Genomic DNA, 23289 nt, shown 5'->3' with positions numbered 1-23289 from the left:
TCACCATGTCAGCAGTATACTACCCTCCTAGACACTCTATCTCTAAAGAAGACTTCGATAACTTCCTCGAAGACCTTGGCGATAGATTCATAACAGGAGGAGACTACAACGCTAAAAATACCCAATAGGGCAGCAGACTTATTACAGGAAGGGGTAAAAATCTACTGAACAGTATAAACACCAACAGACTTAATTACCTCAGTACAAACAAACCCACTTACTGGCCGACTGACAATAACAAACTACCTGACATATTGAACTTCTTCATAACCAAAATTTGTTCACAACCAACTCACCAACTGGCAACTCTTTAGGGAAATCTTCACTCATACAACATCAGCCTCAATTAGCTTAAAAATCAACTAAGATATAAAAGCAGCCGCCGAATACCTAAACACCAGCATAGTAAACGCTATCCGTTCTTTCACACCTATGAAGAGCTTCGACAATAGACACGAATATGCCCACCACATATTTAAAAAAATCAGAGAAAAACGCAGACTTAGAAGAATATGGCAGAGCCATAGAACACCCGACGACAAGCGTAAGCTAAATAATGCAACAAGACAACTCACAAAAAAACTTAGAAACTATAGAAACGACTGTTTTCAAAAATACCTTGCCAACCTATCTCCCACAGCTGACTCTAACTACTCACTATGGAAGGCATCCAGGAAACTCTCTCATCCTCTGCTAACAATCCCTCCAATTCGCTGTCCGCAATGTGGATGGGCGCGTAGCCCTACACGAAAAGCTAATTTGTTTGCCAGTCATCTAACTAACGTCTTCAAACCAAATGCCCCCACTACTCCAGACGAAATAACTGAATATCCGCACTCTCCCTTCCAGATGTCTCCTCCTATTGAGCATTTCTCATCACTAGAAGTCATAGAATTAATAACAACGCCTAAATCCCAAAAAAGCATCGGGGCGTGATCTGATAAGTAACAAAGCCATTAAGGAGGTTCTCATAAAAGGGATTGCAATCATCACTTCCATTTTTAATGCAATTCTCCGCCTTCAATACTATCCCAAGTCCTGGACAATATCATTGATTACTCTCATTCCCAAACCTGGAAAACCAATACATGAAACCAGCTTTTATCGGACATAGTCTTCTGCCCACCTTGTCCAAACTATTCGAGAAGATGCTAATGATACGACTCCTGCCACTCTTAGAGGATCTAAAAACACTGCCAGATCACCAATTCGGTTTCCGAAAGTAACATTCTACGACAGAGCAAATTCATCGTTTAACTCACATAATCACCCAAAACTTAGAAAAGAAAAAATATTGGAGTGCGATATTTCTAGACATTCAACAAGCATTCGACAAAGTATGGCATGAATGACTTTTGTTCAAACTAAAGAAAATGCTACCACACACTTACTACTCCATACTAAAATCTTAGATAAATCCAAACAACTCAAAGCAAAATTTAAAAAATTCTACTGGCTCATCGGCCGACGTTCCAACTAAAACACGCAAAGTAAAATTACATTATACATGGCCATATGAAAACCTGTTTGGACCTATGGAATCCAACTATGGGGAACAGCAAGTAGTTCCAACATAGAAATTCTTCAACGATTCCAATCGAAAACCTTAAGATCCCTAATAGATGCATCTTGGTACGTCACCAACGAAATAATACATCACGACCTCAATATACCCACAGTCAAAGAAGAAATATCCAAATTCAGCAATAGACGTAGCACAATAGCTAACAACCACCAAAATCCTCTAATTACTCAACTACTCGACACGTCGGAACAGATCCGCAGGCTAAAAAGACATTACACCTTAGACCTAAGCACTAGATTTAAATAGAATCAAACATACTATAAATACTTATTAATCATGTCATAGTACCACGCCAGATAAATGTACTTAAAATTCTCTAACAAGAATTGATTATAAATTAAATGCAAATAAAAAAAAAAATTCTTATGTCTATGTTATCTTTGTTAAAGTTGGTCAATCACGAATTCTTTTGATGAGAGTTGGCAGTTTGTTAGATCGCAATGTAATAATATAATTTTTCTGATTGTAACATTTTTATCTGAATTTTCTTTAACATATTGCTGAGAGTTTCCCGACTAAAACACGGCCAATCAAGATATACTAATTTGAATCGTATTCACTCACTTTACGCATTTTACATAGACTGTTACTCGATTCATATCAATGAAGAAATATCACACCAAGCAATTGAAAAAGTTTCGTGCAGCAAAAGTTAAAAGTAAAAATGTTGTATCGCCGTTTTTATTATACCACTTTTGTATCCCTATTTTAATACACCGATATGCTGGCATTTAAATATATTGATTATTCAATCTCTTATTTCATCCTTCTTTATATGACCTATCGACTATCAAGAGCGATAAAAGCTCCCTGCACATTGCCAGTCGTCAGACTCGAGTTTACGAACGATTCAAAATAACCAATTCTTTCAAGACTTCCAAGACGATCAGGATTTTTGAGACTTATAAGACGATCAAGACTTTCAAAACTTTCACGAGTTCAAAGCTTTGAATTATATTCGAAGTGATTTGAATCTCCACAGTTTTGAAAGAGTTCGAACTATTTCAAAGTTCTTTTCTTTCTAATTTCGCAAATTTCTTTCGATGTTTAGATTCGAACGGCTCGTCACTGCTGCACATTTACTGATAGACCGTGTATCGCACATACAGGAAAGTATCACCTCCAACAAATTTTTCAAATTTTATGTTTAACCTCAATGAAATTTCACGATGACACCAGTTTTGAAATGTAAAATATATCAAAGAAAACCCAAAAGAAAATTAAGTATACTTTGTTACATATTATTAATTAATCGATTTCATAATCGGTAAATTTCAATATCAATGTAACATGTAGATTTCTGGTAGACGTAGAAGATTATCATTTTTGATGTATAATTTTAAATAAATACCGGAAGAAATTGTCATCTGAGATTTCAATCACCTTTACCCTAAATTCCGTCTCCGACATAAGATAGGTACTCTCGCGTGTTAGTCGAGCAACATATACACAAATACGAATGTTTTATTGCAGGTTTGATTAATGTGCCGAAAAGTCACATTTATCTCGAATATATTTCAAAGATAATTTCAATGGAAATTAACTGTCCATCCCAGAATGATCTTGAAGCAAATTTGATACGAGGAGTAGTATTTCATTAGAGAATTGCCGATAATCTTATTCTCCCACTAACTACTATTGTAGCAGTTCAAACACAATTAGCTTGATTATTTTTATCTACAATTCAGTTGATATTTCTAGATTCTTCTTTCATAATTAAATATGTTATATGTATTATTAAAAGGAATTAAATAATTGTACAACTGCTTAAAAATTTGTGAACTTGTTATTTGGTTTGTGAAAATGGTAATTATTTACAAATAGGAACATCTCACCGATTTAGATAACCTTGGAATATGTTGTCAAGATCATTATCCTGAAAAACTCTTTCCTATACAGGATGTTCGGCTACAAGTGTAAAAAATTTAAGAAGTGATTGTTAAAATTAAAATAAGATGAAAATCAAGAATAAAGAAGTTGCGTTCTCGGTTTTATTTTTTAGTTATTGACAATTCAGAGTTAGCCAAAATATCCCTGTGTGCGAGCAAATATTCTTACATGAACGAAACTAGGTCAGTTTAAGCAATGGGGTGCAGGGATCCTTCAATCGAAAGACGGGTAGCAGTCTCGTACAAGTCGAACAGCAGAACATTATGACATTTGAAACCATAACTCCTTGTACCTACTCATTAAAATCCATAACGGCTTATCGAAAAGAGTCTCATGGAATTTTCGAGTAGAGAGGATTAATGTTTCCTGTAAGTTCTTGCCTTCATACATAATTAGTAAACGATAGCACATATAAAAACTGTTAATACAAATTTCGTACATACACTGCAATCTTCCCATACGCGGGTATCCATAGAAAGATCATACACGCATGGCGAGTATATAGACTGTTTGCAGAAAAATGGTAACGAAAATACCAATCGTTTTATATCACAGTAAATATTCAAAATGTTCAATAACTTCTATTTTCTCTATTTTCTTATATACAAAGTGAAGAATAAGAACGATACACACAACATGCATTATATGCATACTGCACACCTAAATCGCACGCGTTGGAACTAAACAAAAAAGATTAAAAAATAACAAAGAATATAAAAAGAATGGAAATAAAAAGAGCGAAATATAACAGAAATGTAGCAGAATAGCTTAAATCTATATTAAATCTACAACTAATTCCAACTTTATGTTTATACAATTCTTCTAACGTTTCTCTGTGGCTGTTGAAATGATTATATCCTTCCAGATCTGTTTTATCCTTTTACCAAATTTCTAGAATCGCTAAAACATGTTATGTAACAAGGTAGTAGTGGAAAGTTCATCCAAAGCAAAAACTTAAACGACCTATTTAACGCGATAAATATAATTTTTCATTTGGTTCTACATTAATTTATACTATTACACATTACTCCATAAAATGATACCTTCATTAATTCTTCGAATATAAGTTTAAACAACTTTTTTTAAGTTTTTTTTGCTTCTTCATTTTTTATTTCATGTATATTGTAATATGCAGTGATCAGTAATTTGAGTGGAAAATGTATGTGGTCATGAATTAATATTGCGATATCTAAATGCAAATCAGCCCCGTATCAATTGACAAAAAGAACAACGGGTTAATTATCGCTTTTGCTCGTGCTTATCTACTACTGAATTTACATAAAATAGTTCGTCAAGTAAGAATCAATCACATAAATAATTAAAAAAAAGGCTTATGATCTTACAAAATTTACCGCTTTCAAGTGATCCAACCAAATGGCAAAACTATTCAACGAAGAGGGAAGATTTTGCCGTTGGATGTTACTTAAGTAGCAACACGATCCACATTTTCGGTGCGTGTATTATTTAAGGATGAAAGCAATTTCTCAAGTTGTAGCATCCTCAATTGACAAAGTGCCAGAATTTGCGAATTTTATCAAATTAATCAATATATTGTTACACGCATATATTATTGCATGAACAGACTAAATAGTATTCTCTTTTAAACGGATGAACGTACTTTTCCATGTTCAACCGGTCACAGATGAAAGTAATTATACGATGGGTGGTTGATAAATTATAACAAAAGGACTGCTTCCCATTTTAGATTATTTACTCGTCACTTTACACCTAGGGAAATCATTTCCTCATCTTCTGAGTTTGATTAACTTCGACGATATGGTCAACAAGGGCTCTAGGACGCTACTATAATTATCAAAGGGATATTTCATGTAGAAAGAAACTTTTTCGACGTGGGCGTTGTGATATACAATGCAAATGAACGTAGTTCTTCAAAATACAAAGATAAAATCAATCTTTCACTGATGATCGATAGATTAATTTATAGACGTCTGAAATATTATTTTATTTTAAATGTAGATGAAATTAAAATTAAATTTATAGTTATACAAATCTTGTATATGTATCGACGATGCCAGGTTAAATATACAAGATTTAGTAAATATATATAAAAAAAAAAAAGAAAATTTCATTTGAACATTTCATATACATATGTCGGAGATGAAAGGACAACGGGGCCACCCGTTGGAATTACTTGGAAAAACCTCAATAGCATTCACGAAAAAACGCAAACACAGCCATTCGAAACTTGAGACAATGAGCTTTGGCTCGAGGCGACGACCGGTCGCCGAGTGTAGCCACGGTCACGGGATGAACGTTCTACCTAACAGAGATATGAAGTTACATAGCTTTCCTTTAAAGAATTGGCCGTACCGGCACTTGACAATGAAACATTCCAGCGGCCACACACAGACCCCATTCTTTGGGTAAGATGGTCGCCAGATGCCGACGCATCATTCGCAGTTTATGTTCAGATAGCCTGAGAAACCGTTACAGATTTTAGGATCTGGTTAACTAAAGTCCTTTAGATTGGCAAATAGTCTTTACTATATCAGCCCGTATACCTGTCACCTATTGCGGCAAGATACGTGAGATCTGTTTTCCTCACGTACGACGTTTCCCGCTAGGAGCTCTCTCTCGAGAGCGGCTAGCATCCTTTTCTAACCACCAACATGGAGATTAACCAATTAACAGCAACGTCTATTTCCCTCACCCTCCGAGTGGAGGTTTTCTTTGACGAATCCTATGACCTCGTGCCCTTAGGCACATCCCACCATAGTTTTCCTCTGCAGCGTCGTCGCGACGGAAAGTCATTCTTTTTCTTACAGTTGCACTAGTTAGATACCTATTGTGTTTGTACGATCAGTGAATAATCTACATCTTAGTAAAGAGTTAATCAAGCGATTCTTGCATCACAAGGTGTAAGTCGTGTTCGACTTAGACTTTGAAGTAAAGTAGATCAGTTATCCCGTGGGCCGTGGATTCGCTATACCGACCCCGCGATCATTGTCATTATCGTTCGAGTATCGACACCGGTAGTTTATCTTGTATTTGCGACAATAAAAGATATCATCGATTGTACACCGACGATGAGCGACCCTGGCGCAGATTCTTTACACGCCCCAAATCCAAGTGTTAACCCCAACCCGACATCAGAAGTGGGATCGTCACTGTCTATAACGTTGGACCAGCTCATAGCCATCGTGAACCAATCGAGAGAACCAAGGGTGAGCGAGGAACCGAAGGAAGTACTCTTACCAGAGTTCAATCCCGAAAACGCAGGCGCCGATCCAGCTGCATGGTGCTTAACCGCCAGCCGGTTCATGAAGAGAAGGCCCATTCAAGGCGACGAATTATTTCTCACCGTAAGCCGTGCACTAAAGGGAACTGCCTCGCAATGGCTCACGCAGATACCTGTCGACAAAGACTACACTTGGGCAAGGTTTAAAGAACTTTTTCTTGCACGTTTTGGTGGGAAATAGACGGCAACCTCAGCGTTGATGAAGATGCTAGCCGAACCTCAGCTGGAGGGCGAATCTCTGGGAGCCTATGGCACACGTCTCTGTTCCCTCCTTGGAGCAAGGTGGGTCCATCTGACAGTAGTTGAAATAGTCAACGCCACCGTTCTTCATCATCTGAGTCTACGCGATGAGCGTGTCGAGAAAATAGCGCTTACGAGCGACGTTAAGACTCGGGACCAATTTATTACGGAGATGAACGCTTTCCACTACGCGAAGAAGAGGCTGACACCTTCCTCAGGGACTTCATCGGCAGGCCCCGAAGCAAAACGACGGAAGCCGTCCGACCCCCGGATTAAGTGTCATCATTGCGGCGTCCCCGGGCATAAAATAGCGGAGTGCCGTACGAGGATGAAGACCGAGGGACGAGAGACTACACGACGTCCGGAGAAAAGCCGACCAGCTGCATCATCCAAGGTGTCCTGCTTCAAGTGCCGCGAAGAGGGCCATATCGCGCCTCACTGCCAGTTACTGCGGAAAACAAACCGCGACTCCAATAACGAACGTCAAGTCAACTCCTGCGTGGTGGAATCTCCGACGGGTCAATTAAGCCATCTGGGTGAGTCGTTTTCATTTTGCTTCGATTCAGGGGCCGAATGTTCGCTAATTAGAGAATCCATGGCTTCGAAATTTTCCGGCAAAAGAACGACCGACGTAGTGGTAATGCGAGGGATGGGAAACAATCGTATTAATTGCACATCGCAAGTTTCGTCCGTAGTGCGCATCAACGATTTTGCGTTGGAGATAACTTTCCATATCCTCGATGACAGCTATATAGCGTACGACATCATGATAGGCCGCGAGATCCTAAACCAAGGTTTTAACGTAAATATTTCTCGAAATAGTGTCACCATTAATAGGGAAAAGGCCGTCAATAGTTGTAATAAAACCGTCGAAAACGAAATCGATATTAACAAACTCGACACCGAGGTACTCGGCGAAGATAGAGACCGATTAATTTCTATTCTCAAAAAATTTATGAGTTTATTACGGGGTTCCCGCGTACACGTGTAAAGACGGGACAGTTGAAAATACGTTTGATCGACCCTAACATCACCGTACAGAGAAGCCCCTATAGACTAAGCGAGGCGGAGCGAAGCATAGTACGCGAGCGAATAAGCGAATTAATTACGGCGGGAATTATAAGGCCTAGTAACTCGCCGTTCGCGAGCCCTATGCTACTCGTAAAGAAGGACGGATATAGGGCAATTTTAATGCACAAAATTGACGGCAAAAACCGGGTAATAGAATACAATAGTAAAAGAACGAGTCCCGCGGAATCCAGGTATCATTCGTATGAATTAGAGACGCTGGCAGTTGTAAACGCCATTAAATACTTTCGCCACTATCTGCACGGACGGGAATTTCTTGTTGTCACTGACTGCAATTCGTTGAAGGCAGCCCGCAATAAAGTGAAATTGACCGACCGGGTTTATAGGTGGTGGGCCTATCTACTGACTTTTACGTTTGACATCATGTACCGAGAAGGTAAACGCATGACTCATGTAGATTTCTTTTCGCGTAACCCTGTCGACTGCAACCCTACCCCTATTAGCGAGATCAAGGAAAAGAAGATTAATCTCACCGAAATTTCAAAGGATTGGCTCCTAGCAGAACAGCGTCGCGATCCCCAAATCTCTGAAATCGTCAATAAATTGAAAAACGACGAGCTCGCGGAAGGCATCGCGAATACGTACGAGCTACGATCCGATACCCTTTACCGTAAGATATAAAGGAGGGGCAGGACCCTCTGCCTGCCCATTGTACCAAGAGGCATTAGGTGGTCCGTCATTAATCACGTACACCAGGCGATTATGCACTTAGGTTGGGATAAAACGCTCGAGAAACTGTACGAGTATTACTGGTTCGAAGGAATGGCGAAATACGCTCGCAAATTCGTAGAGAACTGTCATGCTTGTCAGATTTCTAAGGCAAATTCAGGCAAAATACAAGCCGAGTTACATCCCATACCTAAGACCAGCATACCCTGGCATACGATTCACGTAGATCTAACGGGAAAATTGAGCAGTAAGAATGATTCGAAAGAATACGTCATTGTCTTAATCGATGCCTTTACTAAATTTGTATACTTACACCATACCCGTAAGATAGATTCACTCAGCACCGTTAAGGCACTCAAATCTGCCATATTCCTACTCGGCAGCCCTTCTCGGGTAATAGCGGACCAAGGGCGATGTTTTGCCGCTAAGGAATTTCAAGAGTTTTGTCAGGATAAACAAATCAAACTTCACCTAATAGCCACCGGTGCTAGTAGAGCTAACGGACGGGGAGCATGAGGCGGGCATGGGTTTTCGGGCCGTAGGACCACGTCCCGGGAAACCCCGATAGATCTGATGCTCTCTTACAATCGGGTGGCAGCTGGTCGGTGCCTCTGGCGCCCGTCAATTTTGCCGATCCGATGCGGAGAGTTTCGGAGAAGTTGGTGGGCCCATGCCTGTCAAGACCACTCACCTCACCTTCTTGTGGGGCCCCCCGACACCCTGCACCGGCTTTGACCGGGACAGGGTGCGAAAGAGTGAGTGGCACCAGGACGGACTTTGTTGATGACCGCGGCGACAACAATGACAAACATGGATTGCGACCAAAAAGCGAAAATGGTTTACGGTGCAGGGGAGGGATACCCCAGTACCGGCGCAGCGGTGGGTAGTCAAGTGGGCTCACCTGCGTCGTCATCTCACGACCACGGCTGTTCGGGGGTGGACCGCCAGGCCCCCGGATGTGTTTTCACGTCTGGTGAGGCGGGAGGCAATAGTACGGAGATTCATAAGGAACCTCCGAGAAGAATAACAAGAGCATCGCGGAGAACCACGGGCGGGGCGGACGGCGTCTTCCTCGCACCGGCCGCGGTAACGGGCCTCGCGCCGGTAAGGGAGCTAAGAGCGCGGACGAGGTCCGATGACGGGGATTCGGTCGCCTCTTCCGCGTCTCGGTCATCCCTGGGATCGATCGTCTCCGGGGGGAAGAGAAGGCGCATGATGACGCTGACCCCGGAGATTTCTGTGGATTTGGCGCTGGACATACGGATGAGCTCGGCGGCCGACATGAGCGCCGAGTTCACCAGGCAGGTGTCTAAGATCTGGCGGGTGGCGACGACAGCGCCGAACCTGAAAGGAGCAAGTGTCAAGGACCTAAAAAACGCGGCGGCCTACGTCGCCGCCGCATGGAGGGAGCTTAACCTACAGAGGGCTGAGGTGGTCCACAGCGGTAGCTCCACGGCCGCCAAGCTCGCGGAAGCAAGACTGACCGCGTTGGAGGAGGAAAACGCGGCCTTGCGTAAAGAGATAACGAGGCTGGCCGCTCGCACCCACGAGGGCCCGCGGTGCAACGGTCGGGCTATTGAGCCCGGCCACCCTCCGCGAGAGGGGAAACAAGAAGGCGCGCGTCTGGACGCCCTAGAGAAAAAGATGGGCGAACTCGGTCCCTCCATCATGAGGGCCATCGAGGAACGGTTCGGGGGCCGAAGACCGCGCAGCCCCGAACCTCGGCGCAAGGCGGACCAACCCGCTGTCCCACGCGTCACCCAAGCCACAATGCTCCCGAGGGAGCAGGAGGGTGGCGAATGGAGGATGGTGGAAAGACGGCAGCGGAAGAAAAGGGCCGCAAGGAAGGAGGAGAAAAAAGAGAGAATGCCCGCTGCTCCTTCGTCGCGAGTAACGGGCGTACGGAAGACGGGCGGCGCACTGGCGGCTAAAAAAGGAACGGCGCAGGCGACAAAAACGGCCGGGCTCCCCCGCGCACCGCGTACGTCCGCGGTGACGTTGACTATCAACGAGGGGGTTAAGACTTCATACGCCGATGTTCTCGCGACGGCGCGACAGAAGGTCCCGCTTGCGGAGATCGGCGTCGAATCCCTCGGAATGAGGAAGTCGATGACCGGGGGTATAATTATCCGGCTCCCAGGCGACAGAGACAGAGGAAAGGCGTCGCGATTGGCGACGCGTCTGGCCGAGGTGCTGGATCCGGCCGCGGTGAGAGTAGCGGCCCCGAACAGGACGGCGGAGCTGAGGGTGGCCGGGATAGACATCTCGATCGCTAAGGAGGAGCTGCGGCAGGCGCTGGCCTCAGCGGCGGGATGCGGCAGTGCGGAAGTGCGGGTCGGAGAGATCCGCACCACCAGATACGGCCTTGGGACTGCATGGGTAAGGTGCCCAGTGGCTGGAGCCCGGAAATTAGCCCGGGACGGGAAAGTAGCTCTGGGATGGTCCACGGCGAAGGTCACGGCTATCCCGAAGAGACCCTTGCAGTGCTTTAAATGCCTGGAGCTGGGGCACATGCGGGCAACCTGCACGTCCAACGTGGATCGCGGGCATCTGTGCTACAGGTGTGGCGGTAGCGGGCATCGTGCCAGGGGGTGTCCCGCCTCCGCGCCCAAGTGCCCGTTATGCGAGTCGCTGGGGGCGCCAGCCAACCACAGGATGTGCGGGGCGGCATGTGCTCCGCCGAGAACTAAGAGGAAGCCACCGATCCGTGAACCGACCGCGGAGGTAACGCAAGAGGGGAGCACCGTCGAACATTCAGCGGCAGATGGCCGGGAGGAGGCCATGGAGGTGATTGAGGGATTTTAACCGTCTCCTCCAATGCAACCTGGGCAGATCGAGAAGGGCGCATGACCTGCTCCTCCAGACTATCCGGGAGGGAGAGGTCGCCCTCGCGACAGTGGCCGAGCCGTATCGCGTCCCTGACGCTCCCAACTGGATCGGGGATTTGGACGGACTGACGGCCATAACCTGGACGCCGACCCTGGGCGCCTTTGGCGCCCTGCTTGACCGTGGCAGCGGCTACGTCGCGGTCGAATGGGCAGGAATAGCGGTGGTGGCGGTCTACGTCTCCCCCAACAGCGGCCTGGCCGCGTTCGGGGACTTTCTGGACGATGTCGGGGAATGCGTCAAAAGGTGCTTTCCCCGTCAGGTGCTGGTCCTCGGGGACTTCAACGCTCACTCGACGCAGTGGGGGAACTCCGCGACGAACGCCAGAGGAAGATGGCTGACAGACTGGGCTGCGGGACTCGGACTCCTGCTGGTAAACAAGGGTACGGCGAGCACCTGCGTGGCGTGGAGGGGGTCCTCCGTGGTCGACATCACGTGGGCCACCTCGAAGCTGTACCCGAGGATCCGTGACTGGAGAGTGGCCGAGGGAGTCGAGACCTTGTCCGATCACCTCTACATACTTATGGAGGTGGTCTCGGAGGACGTGGACGAAAATAACAACCAAGTCGCCCGAGGTGGTGCGAGCCGCTCCGGCCCGCAACCACCCAGATGGCGCCTGAAGGAGCGGGACAGGGAGATGTTGCGGGCGGCAGCCATCGTCTCGGCGTGGAGCTGGGATGCCCAAGGGACGACCAGTCTGGGAAGCGTCGACGAAGAGGCGGAGATCCTCCAAGAATACATGAACGCGGCGTGCGACGCCTCGATGCCGCGCTCCGTCCCGGGCGGTGGACGCAACCGCAGCGTTCACTGGTGGACGCCGGAGATAGCGGAATTGCGGGCGAGCTGCGTACGGGCACGCAGAAGATTCCTGAGGGCCCGTCGCCGTAGAAGGACGCGCGACGAGGAGGAGATCTCCCGCTGCTACGGGGTCTACAGAGAGGCGAGACGAACTCTGCAGCGGGAGATCAAGATCGCGAAGGCTCGGTCTTGGAAGGAGCTGATCGAGGCGGTTGAGTCAGACCCGTGGGGGCGGCCGTACAAGGTGGTAACGAAGAAGTTGCGACCCGCGGCCCCCTCGCTGACCGCCAACATGGATCCGGTACTGCTGGCCAGGGTCATCGGGACGCTGTTTCCGCGGCAGGACAGCGACGCGGGGCGGTCGGGATCGTCCCTCTCCTCCGGCGGGGGCGAGACGTCGTCAACAGCAGCGGTGGCGACGACGTCGACGGAGCGGAGCGAGGAGCTGCAGGTCACTCAGGAGGAGCTTCTCGCGGCGACTAAGAAGATGGCGTCCCGGGATGTGGCACCGGGTCCGGACGGAGTTCCGGGCCGAGTCTGGGCGGAGACGATGGAGGTGGTGGCCCCTCGCGTGCGGCATCTGTTTACCCGATGCCTGAGGGAGGGCATCTACCCGCGGATATGGCGGATGGCGAGATTGGTCCTGCTGCGAAAGGAGGGTCGTCCGCCGGAGTCGCCGTCAGCGTACAGGCCGATATGCCTGCTGGACGAGATCGGGAAGCTCCTCGAGAGGGTGATCGCCGCCCGTCTGGAGGCCCATATCTCGGGGCGGGTTCCCGGATGGCACGACAGTCAGTACGGCTTTCGCCGGGGTCGCTCCACGGTGGATGCTGTGAAGCGGGTGAGGAGCATGGCGGAGGACATGGTTTCCCGCTACGGAACGGCGGTAGCGGTCTCCCTGGACGTCAGCAATGCCTTCAACTCTATCCCCTGGGCGAGGATAATGGAGGCTCTGCGACATTTCGAGGTGCCGGCGTACCTGGTTGAGGTCATCGGAGCCTACCTAAACGATAGGTGGATCACCTTCACTGGGAAGAACGGGGAAGAGAGAAGGCGCGTGGAGCGCGGCGTCCCGCAGGGTTCGGTGTTGGGACCAATCTTGTGGATCACGGCCTACGACTCCGTCCTTCGATGCCCGATGCCACCGGGCACGGGCTTGGTCTGTTACGCCGACGATACCTTGGTACTAGCCGGGGGACGGTGGTGGAATGAGACCGTGATTCTCGCGGAAGACGCTGTGGCATGCGCGGTGCACGCTATTCAGCGACTGGGATTGAACGTGTCGCCGGCCAAGTCGGAGGCCCTATGGTTCTTCGACCGCCGCCGCAGGGGATCCCCTCCCGATGGTTTGTCCGTGGCCATAAATGGCGAAGCGGTGCCGGTGAAGTGTCGTATGAGGTACCTGGGCCTCACCATCGACAGCCGGTGGGCGTTCGGACCACATTTCGAGCTCCTGGTCCCGAGGGTGACGGCTGCAGCCAACGCCTTGTGCGGCCTTCTTCCGAATATAGGCGGAGCAGGGTCGGGAGTCCGCCGACTCTACGAGGGAGTGATCCGGTCCCGGGTCCTCTATGGGGCACCGGTGTGGGCCCAAGACCTGATGGCCAACCGTCGCAGTCGTACCCTGGTGAGGAGACTGCAAAGGACGATCGCTATCCGAATAGCCAGAGGATATCGAACAATATCCTACGAGTCGGCGACAGTGCTGGCGGCGTCCCCCCCGTTCGAGCTGCGGGCCCTCGAGCTCTGTCGGGTGCATGAACACCTGAGGGCACCGCCTTCGACGGTGGCGCTGTCGCTGGGCGGCCTCTCGGCCTCGAACGTCCGGGAAGAGGCAAAGCTGGAGATCTGGGAGCGGTGGCGCTCCCAGCTGATGGAGGAGGACGCCAGGCGGCCACACCGAGCCGTCCGCGCCGTGCTTCCCAATTGGGAGGCTTGGAGAGATCAAGGCGGGGTTCCGCTCACCTTCAGGACGACACAGATGCTCGCCGGACACGGGGTCTTCGGTGAGTACCTGCTGAAGATCGGGCGGGAGGTGACGTCCATCTGTCACCACTGCGGGGAAGAGGAGGACACGGCACAGCACACGCTGGAGTTCTGTCCAGCGTGGGCGGAACCGCGGCGCGTCCTGCAGCTCGACATCGGCGAGAGGTTGGCTCCGGAAGCGGTCGTTGAGGCCATGCTCCGAGGGCCCCGGGAGTTTAACGCTGTCCGCGCCTACTGCGAGGAGGTTATGCAGAGAAAGGAGCGGGCAGAGAGGGACCGGAAGAGAAGAGCCGATCCCAGTAGATCATCGCATCAACGTCGCAGGGGCTCCGTACGACGCAGGGGCGCGGCGCCGCCGTCGCTGCCCCGGGTGCGCCAGATTAGGGGACGTGGCGCTAGGAGGAGTGGTTCCCCCTAGCTTCCCAACTCAAGCCGGGATGCCTCCCTAGACAACTACAACTGCAGGGAGATAGACGACGAGGCTGCACTCGGTAGTGATTCGCAAGAGACCCCGGGTGCACCTCCGAACGTCGGGATGACCACCGTGGGGTTTTAGTCGGTAGGAGTCCGACACTACACGGTCGTTGCTACGCAGCGCCGAGTGTCCATGAGGATTTCCCCACGATAAAAAAAAAAAAAAAAAAAAAAAAAAAAAGTAGAGCTAACGGACAGGTAGAGCGTACTATGGGGACGTTGAAAAATATGTTTACGATAGTAGAGACGACCGGACGATCCTGGCAAGATGCAATCGGAGAAATTCAATTAGCCTTAAATTGCACAACCAATCGTGTGACTAAATCGAGTCCGTTAGAACTATTAATTGGTAAAACGGCAAGATAACCCTATGGGATATTACTATCTGAAAATATCGAGGAAAAGGAAGTAGACATGTCCAACGTAAGACAACAGGCCGTACAAAGTATAGAGAACAGCGCTAAGTACGATGAAGAAAGATTCGATAAAACGAAAGCCGAAGTAGTTAAATTCAATATCGGTGATTTTGTATTAAAGAAAAATGAGGAAAGGAATCAAACGAAATTAGATCCGAAATTTAGGGGTCCATTTGTGATATCAGAAATTTTGGAAGGAGATAGATACATTTTAAAAACGTTAGACGGCAAACGGTCGTATAAATACAGCCATGATAGGCTGAATAAAATGCCTGATAGTTGTGTTTCTACTGAATTGGACGTCTGCGGTGAGGGTGAGAGAAATAGACGTTGCTGTTAATTGGTTATTCTCCATGTTGGTGGTTAGAAAAGGATGCTAGCCGCTCTCGAGAGAGAGTTCCTAGCGGGAAACGTCGCACGTGAGGAAAGCAGACCTCACGTATCCTGCCGCAACAGGCGACAGACACACGGGCTGATATAATAAAGACTGTTTGCCAATCTAAAGGACTTCAGTTAACCAGATCCTAAGGTTTGTAACGGTTCCTCAGGCTATCTGAACACAAACTGCGAATGATGCGTCGGCATCTGGCGACCATCTCACCCAAGAATGGGGTCCGTGTGTGGCCGCTGGAATGTTTCATTGTCAAGTGCCGGCACGGCCAATTCTTTAAAGGAAAGCTATGTAACTTCGTATCTCTGTTAGGTGGAACGTTCATCCCGTGGTCGTGGCTACACTCGGAGACCGGTCGTCGCCTCGAGCCCAAGCTCATTGTCTCAAGTTTCGAACGACTGTGTTTGGGTTATTTTGTAAATGCTATTGAGGTTTTTCCAAGTAATTCCAACGGGTGGCCCCGTTGTCCTTTCATCTCCGACACATATAAATACTTTTACATATATTCTTATATACATATATTCATTTACATGTGTTCTTATTTATATCCTTGAAGTGTAAGTATCTATTAGTATATAAGAGAAATATCGTATAAATATTATTCCTATTTTTAAATAAAAGTTATATTGCAAAAATATTATTAGGGCATACATACATGCATATATACGTAAGTATACAAATCAACAGAAATAGTACTTTATAAGCATCATTGTATAAGTAGGTACTATATCAAATTGTTAAGCATATTTCGTTTATAATAGTATTTTAGTGAAAACAGTACTTTAAAATACCTTCAGGTCATGAAGGATGGAAGTCGATTAACAAAAGTTGGAAAAATTTGTGTACACTTATGTATATATGCTTATACGCAAATACGCTTGCGTATAGAAATATTCGTTGATCTTCGAAAGTGAGAAACACAATACTTATGTAAATTACAATAAATAAACTAGAAACAATAAATAACTGATGGGAATTCAATCCAATATTTTATATCGAAATTGATATTTTCATGTCTTCAAAGGTCACAAATTGTTTATGAAAAAAGAAATAAATCGCCCCTGTATTGTTGATTAATAAGTAAATATTTCATATTTCGCCTTAACATGGCAAAAAATTAAGCACAGAAGCCGTGTTATGTACGATATAAATAAAAGCTTGTACGCGAAAGCATAGATCAGGGACGCTACAAAAACGTAACCGTTTTATTTTTAATCTTTGTACTCTGAAAGCTTCTTGTAATTGTGTGATTTATACGGGAAAAATTCGTTGCAGTGATAAAGGGCCATAAATTTAACTGGTTGGCTGAATTCAACGTCTTCCCCCCCCACTAGTAAAAGTGAGCACAGGTTCGATGATAAGACGATTTCTCGTTCAGCTTGTGTGTCGTGCAAAGTAATCCTGATTTATGTGATATTTCTTCACCTCCAAGCATGTTTCAGTACAGGCCCGGCTAAGCCTACGTTTTCATGCAACCATTCCGTGAAAATAACGTTTTCCAATAAATAATTAAGTACTCCTAATTCGATTAGTACACGAAATATTATCGAAATAAATATATCGTTATTCTAATGTCTTGATTGTTATTTAATATTTTGTCATCAGATTTTCCTCCCTTTCTGTTGTCACATTTATAATCAGTTTTCTTTCGAAGCGTGCACACGTGTGTCTATTGCCCAGTGAAGTTCACAATAAGTGACGACCCTCCGTCGAAAGTGAGTTGAAACAGAAACAAACTTTCTAAACTTACTCATGGAAAATCCAACACTTCAAATCTATAATTCAAATAATAGCCTCTCGACTAGTTATTTCAATTTGAGTTAACTAGCTCGAAGGTGGCCTAAGTAACCAGATCAGGCCCTCACGAACAAAACTACAACCGCATCGTTCTACCTCCTCCGTGGCAAAAGGATAATATCACCCATCTTTCAAACCACACCAACAGCATCAAGAAACGTAAGCTTCATTCAGGCAAAAAAAATGTTAACACTAGTCAGAACGAACCGACAACAAGACACACTACCACTCACAACAGATTCGTAATATTAGAATCTACAAACAATTCTATGGATATAGTTGAAACATCAACAATTTAACACACACAAAAAAATCCTCCTCCCCCACTAATCTTCATCGATGATGTTATCGACATTCAAACAATGATAAAGCCCATCGAGAAAGATAGTAACAAAGAGGATTACATACTAAAAATTAAAAACAATCGGGTTAAAATCCTGCTGGCCAATCCAGACTCCTATAGAAAAATAACAAAGTTACTAAAAACTCTGAACGCAAGCTTCCACACATATCAACTGAAACAAGGAAGACCTTTTCGTGTGGTACTACGCAACATTCACCACTCAGCTAACTTAGATGAACTGAAACTTGATCTCTTATATCATAGCCATGAAGTAACCAACATTAGCAATATAAGACACAGAATCACAAAAAACCCGCTATCTTTATTCTTTATCGACCTTAAGCAAAAACCAAATAACAAGGAAGCCTATAGTATCAATCGTTTAATGAACTCGGTAGTAAAAATTGAACCACCTTTTGTAAAAAAAGAGATAGTTCAATGCAAAAGGTGCCAAAAATACGGCCACACGCAAAAATATTGCAACCATAACCACCGCTGCGTAAAACACCTGAACACATTGAGCAGGCAGTAGCAACTTTGACAGAAATAATACAGGAAGCAGCGTGGGCAACCACCACCTATGAAACAAATAGCAGGCAATCAAAAATTATTCCGCAGGACATCCTAGACAAAATCAGGGAAAAAAGAAAAGCGAAAGCAAAATGGCAAAAACAGAGAACACGAGAAAACAAGAAAAACCTAAATAAACTTGCAAAGGAACTAAAGAATAAAATAAGGGAACATCATAATAACGAATTCTCAAAATTCATCGAATCACTATCCGCGCATGAGAATACCGACTACTCCCTATGGAAAGTCACTAACAAAATTAAGAAAACAGTAAAAACAATCCCAGCAATCAGAAAAATGGACAACACATGGGCCAGAACCAACGAAGAACAGGCAGAAGAATTCTCAAAGCACCTACAAAATATATTTTCGCCGTATGAAATTAATAACAGCATCCCTGGATGGCAAACAAATGAAGAAGTGGAAAATGCCAGCAACACAACTGATAAACGCTGCACCATACTCAGCACAACAGCGCAAGAAGTTACAAACTTAATTGAGGCAACAAAGACAAGTAAAGCACCAGGATTTGACTTGATCAATGGGAAAATCTTAAAAAACCTTCCCCCAAAGGCAATAAGACTAACAACGATAATATTTAACGCAATTCTAAGAATACAGTACTTTCCTACACTATGGAAAATAGCACAGATAGTGATGTTACCCAAACCAAACAAAAACCCACATTTAACTGCATCCTACAGGCCGATATCATTACTACCTGCGTTTTCCAAATTATTAGAGAAAATAATCTGGATTCAGGAAAATAATTTGGATTCAGGAATAAACACTCCACAATAGAACAAATGCATAGACTCGTCAATGAAATCTTACAGTCGCTTGAAACAAAACAATACTGCACAGCACTCTTTATGGATATCGAAAAAGCATTCGACAAAGTTAACCATGAAAAACTTCTTCAAACAATCAAAAAGCAATTTCCAGAACAAATCTACAAACTACTCAAATCCTACTTAAACAACAGAACCTTTGTAGTAAAAATAAATGATGCATACTCTGAAATTAAGGACATCAAGGCAGGAGTACCGCAAGGAAGTGTCTTAGGACCAATATTATACACACTATACACGGCAGATATACCAACAACTGTCAACAGTAAAACACTGACGTTTGCGGACGATACGGCCATACTAGTGAGGCATGCAAATCTAGAAACGGCCGCCGCACTACTACAAGAACACATTACAAAAATAGAAAAATGGCTGCAAAACAAAGAAATAAAAGTGAACACCAGCAAGTGCAACCACGTAACATTTACACTTAGAAAAGGAAAAACACCAGATATTCAACTGAACGGCGCCCACATAGCACAAACAAAGCAAGTCAAATATCTAGGAATAAATTTAGACACACACCTTACATGGAAGCACCATATAAAATCAATAATAAACAGAATAAGTGCAAAAAGGAAGCAGATGTACTGGTTAATCAATAGAAAATCTAAATTAAGCACAATGAATAAACTAAATATATACAAAACAATAATCAAACCAATCTGGACATACGGAGTCCCATTATGGGGGACGGCAGCAATGAGTCACATAAGCAAAATAGAAATAGAGCAAGCAAAAATTTTAAGGACAATAGTTAACGCTCCATGGTACGTCAGAAATGAAGACCCACGAAAACATCTAAAAATTCCAACAGTCAAAGAGGAAATCGCTAGATACGCAAAAAAGTACAAAGAAAGACTTGCAGCACACCCAAACCAGCTGGTTGCTGAAATAAATAAAACCAAAATAGAAAGAAGACTGAAGAGGAAGCATCCCGCAGACCTCGAAATAGAGATGCAATAGGAAACCTAGAAGATGGAACCCCGCTGGGGGTAACCATCCACATGCTATATTTTATTTATTATTTATTTTTTTTATTTTTTTTTATCTTTTTTTATTTTTTTTTTTTTTTTATTTTTTTATTCTTTTATTCTCTAAGCTATAATATTTTACCAAATGTCCTTCTGGACAAATTGTAAAAATTTACCAAATAATCAATAAAAAAAAAAACCGCTGCGTAAAACGTGCAGGTATTTACCCTACCCTAATGCTCATATCTGAAACTCAATTCATCGATAAAAATAAATGGTTATAACTTTTACCATACCCAACATCCCAGTGGAAAGGCCCACGGCGGCACTGGAATTATCATCAAGACCAGGATAAAACACTATGAGCTTCCATTCTAGAAGGACTACATCCAAGCCACAAACGTAGCGATAGAAGATTGGCATGGTCCAATCACCACATCAGCAATATAGGAGCTATAGCTAGGAGCAGTTCTCCTAGACATTGTATTTCCAACGAACACTTCGATAACTTCCTCGAAGACATGGGCAATAGATTCATAGTTAGAGGAGACTATAACGCTAATCATACCCAATGCAGCAGCAGACTTATCATACTAAGAGGCAAAAATCTTTTGAAATGCATAAACGCCAACATACCTAATTACCTCAGTACAAACGAACCCACTTTCTGATCCACTGACACTAACAAATTACCTGATTTATTTGATTTTTTTATAACTAAGAACATTTCGCCAAGATATGTATAAATCAATTCTTCTGTGGAACTCTCTTCAGATCATTCGCCCGTTATAGCAACAATTAACTCATCAATTATTGAAAATCAACCTAATGGCATTATTCATAACCAACTCACAAACTGGCACATCTTTAAGCAAGTATTCAACATCAACCTTAATATTCCTAAAAACAAACGAAGATATAGAAGCAGCCACGGAATATTTAAACACCAGCATAATAAACGCGATCCGTTCTTCCATCCCCACTAAGAGTTTTGTTAATAAACATGAATACCCCCATTATATAATGAAAAAGATCGTAGAAAAACGCGGACTTAAAAGAGTATGGCAAAGTCATAGAACACATGACGACAAGCGTAAGCTGAATAATGCAACGAGAAAACTAACTAAAATCCTTAAAAATTATAAAAATAACTGTTTTCAAAGATATCTTGCTAATCTATCTCCCACAGCTGACTCCAACTACTCACTATGGAAGGCATCCAGAAAACTCACTCATCCTCCGCAAATACTCATCCTCAAATTCGCTGTTCGCAAGGTGGATCGGCGCGTAGCCCTATACAAAAGGCCAATATGTTTGCAAGTCAATTAACTAATGTTTCAAACCGTATTCCTCCACTATTGCAGAAGAAATAACTGAATACTTGCACTCTCTCTTCCAGATGTCTCCTCCTATTGAGCCTTTCTCGTCTCTGGAGTGTATATAATTAATCCGTCGTTTAAATCCCAGGAAAGCATCGGGTCATAATTTGACAAGTAACAAAGCTATTAAGGAGCTTCCCATAAAAAGGATTGCACTCATCACTTCTATTTTTAATGTAATTCTTCGCCTTGAATACTATGCTAAGTCTTGGTAAATACTATTGATTACTCTTATCCCCAAACTTGAAAAACCAATACACGAAACTAGCTCTTATCGCCCAATTAGTCTTCTATCCACTTCGTCCAAACTATTTGAGAAGATACTAACGAAATGACTCTTTCCACTCTTAGAGGAATTGAAAACAATGCCGGATCCTCAATTCGGCTTTCGGAAGCGACATTTTACGATAGAACAAATTCATCGTCTAACTCATAAAATGAGCCAAGATTTAGAAAAGAAAAAATACTGCTCTGCGGTATTTGTGGACATTCAGCAGGCGTTCGATAAAGTGTGACATGAAAGACTTTTGTTCAAACTAAAGAAAATCCTACCTCACATCTACTACTCTATCCTAAAAACCTACCTAACCAATAGACAATTCATGGTAAAACACTTAGAACCTATAACCTCAACATTTGCAATAGAAGCTGGCATACCCCAAGGCAGTGTCCTCGGACCCCTGCTGTTCAACATCGACACTTTTTTTTTTTATCGTGGGGAAATCCTCATGGTCGCCTGACCGCCCTCGGGGGGGCGGCGGGTAGTGTCGGACTCTTACCGACTAAAACCCCACGGTGGTCTTCCTGACGCTTGTCAGGGGAGTCCCGGTTCCTTTCTTTAGATTTGCTACCGCAACACTCCTTCGTCGTCGTCTCCCTTTGTTGTTGTGTGAAGCCTCCTGGTTGAGGTTGGCAGCAAGGGAGGGGGCCCATTCCCCCCCTAGTGCCGCATTCCCTGGGCCGTCGTGCGAGTCTGAGGGGGGGCCCAGACCATCCTCAATCTGACGGCTCCTTCGCCGCGCTCTTCTACGACGGCGGTAGTGGTGGTGCCGCGGTCTCGCGGCGTCGTATCGGTTCTCTTCGGCGAGCCACTCTGACGGGGTCGCCTCTCTGCTCTCTGTTCTTCTCCACCCGTTCCTTCGCTAACATTACTTGCTCGCAGTAGTTGCGCACGGCGGCTAACTCCTGTTGACCCCACATCATGGCCTCTATAACCGCTTCAGGGTCTAGCCTATCGCCGACGGAAGGCGTAGTACGCGGCGCGGTTCTTCCCACGCTGGGCAGCGCTCCAGTGTGTGCTGTGCCGTGTCTTCCTCCTCTTGGCAGTGGTGACAGATGGACGTCGCCTCCCTTTGAAGTTTTAGCAGGTATTCCCCGAACACGCCGTAACCGGTGAGTACTTGCGTCATCCTGAATGTGAGTGGGACTCCTCCGCGGTCCCTCCAGGCCTCCCAGTTGGGAAGGATGGCGCGAACGGCTCGGTGCGGCCGCGTGGTGTCTTCCTCCAGCAATTGGGAGCGCCACCTTTCCCATGTCCTTTGCTTTGCCTCCCTCCGGACGTCTTGGACCGGCTGGTCACAGTTGGTGGGCTGCGTTCCCCCGTCACCCGAGCCCAGATCTCTCAGGTAGTCGTACACCTGTTGGAGTGCGAGGGCTTGCAGTTCGAACGGAGGTGACGCAGCTAGCACGGAT

General features: G+C 45.3%; 1 pseudogene; it reads left to right on the top strand.

The window, feature by feature from the left end:
• Positions 1 to 460: 460 nt before the first annotated feature.
• Positions 461 to 22112, top strand: LOC139985746 (uncharacterized; annotated as a pseudogene).
• Positions 22113 to 23289: the final 1177 nt, after the last annotated feature.

This window comes from Bombus fervidus, chromosome 1, assembly GCF_041682495.2.
Source record: "Bombus fervidus isolate BK054 chromosome 1, iyBomFerv1, whole genome shotgun sequence".
Taxonomy (NCBI): Eukaryota; Metazoa; Arthropoda; class Insecta; order Hymenoptera; family Apidae; genus Bombus; species Bombus fervidus.
Note: the sequence above shows the minus strand (reverse complement) of the source record. Positions and strands in the feature narration are given on the sequence as shown.